Here is a 1,316-nt window from a genome sequence, read left to right on the forward strand (position 1 = left end):
GGAAGAAGGTGAAGAAGACAGTCCACGGAATAGTCGAATGAGTCAAATAATTATTGATGGCCTATTCTGCTACTGGGGTTAAGGGGGTCAGTCAATTATCTAATGATAATAATGACCATCATGTTGCTGCTGCTGCTACTGAGATAGTGTGCGACTATGTGGTCGAGTGGTATGACACTCGCCTTGGTATCGGAAGGTCATGATCTCAGTCCCAAGCGGCGCCCTGTACTCAAGTGTAAAATGAGTACCTGGCCGTCAACAGCGTTATCTCTGACCGAAAAAAATGTGTAATATCGCTTAACAGGTTTCATGATTGGTCCTACATGTTAAGCATTGCTGTTTGCTAGGGACCCTCTGTAAAGCGCTTTTAGCACGTTTAGTGATTATTGCGCTATACTAAAAAGCTAAAAGCTCAAGTAGTTATTGCCATTGATTTAAAGACAATTTAATATAAATAACCGATTTACATTGAAGAGAAAACTATTTCATCGTCGAAATAACTGTTTCAACAGGACTACGATTGAAAAAGAAAAAAAAAAAATAACGGTATATTATAAGCAATAGAAAATCTAACCGGATTCACCTCAGGTCAAGCGGTGTTTTTGTCATTCAGTCAATCACCATCAGCAAACAGACCGAAGAGCCAACCTTCAACTACCTCGACCATTCATCTGTCCGTTACGTCCAAGTTGTACACCGCGAACGCTTGGCGATTGAGTATTATTCTCGCCAACCTTGAAGGCGCGCCGGTTGCTTTTCCGCGTACGATAGATAGCCCCCACTTAGCCGCTTCGCTATTTCGCGCCCCGGGGAAGTCACTTAGGTCGGTATTTAATAAATTCGCTTTATAATTCCTTGTTAAACACTTGTGTTTTAGGTTGAAGACTACGGAGAAACGTGTTCTTGTGGATTTTATTCATAAATAATTATCGATGTTGAAAGGTTAGTACTATGATTTATTCTGGATATTATAAATTTTCTTTTCTTAAATTTTGACACTTTTTGTGTGATACGATCATCCATTAATTTTACAACTGGATTGAATGAGTCTGTCTCAAGTTTTCTATATAATACATATTATATATAACTATAATGAACATTTGTTGGTTCGGGTGTTTATCTAAATACGAGAGGGAAAATAAATTTGAAAGTTCATTATTACTCGGTGAATGAGAAAATAATAATATATACCTACGATAGCAATAGAGATGCTTATAATAATAATAATAATAATAATAATAATAATAATAATAATAATAATAATAATAATAATAATAATAATAATAATAATAATAATAATAATAATAATAATAATA

General features: G+C 35.0%; 1 protein-coding gene across 1 annotated transcript in view; it reads left to right on the top strand.

Moving 5' to 3' along the window:
• Positions 1-722: 722 nt before the first annotated feature.
• The window catches only part of LOC144973070 (FMRFamide receptor-like), a 78,852-nt gene continuing 78,258 nt past the window's right edge, over positions 723-1,316 (top strand). The window contains exon 1 of the mRNA XM_078915059.1: positions 723-942. The gene's annotated coding sequence lies outside the window, so the exon portion shown is untranslated. The remainder of the gene's footprint in view (positions 943-1,316) is intronic.

Source organism: Berghia stephanieae, chromosome 5 (genome assembly GCF_034508935.2).
Source record: "Berghia stephanieae isolate SIO BIC M18660-M18661 chromosome 5, UCSD_Bste_1.3, whole genome shotgun sequence".
Taxonomy (NCBI): domain Eukaryota; kingdom Metazoa; phylum Mollusca; class Gastropoda; order Nudibranchia; family Aeolidiidae; genus Berghia; species Berghia stephanieae.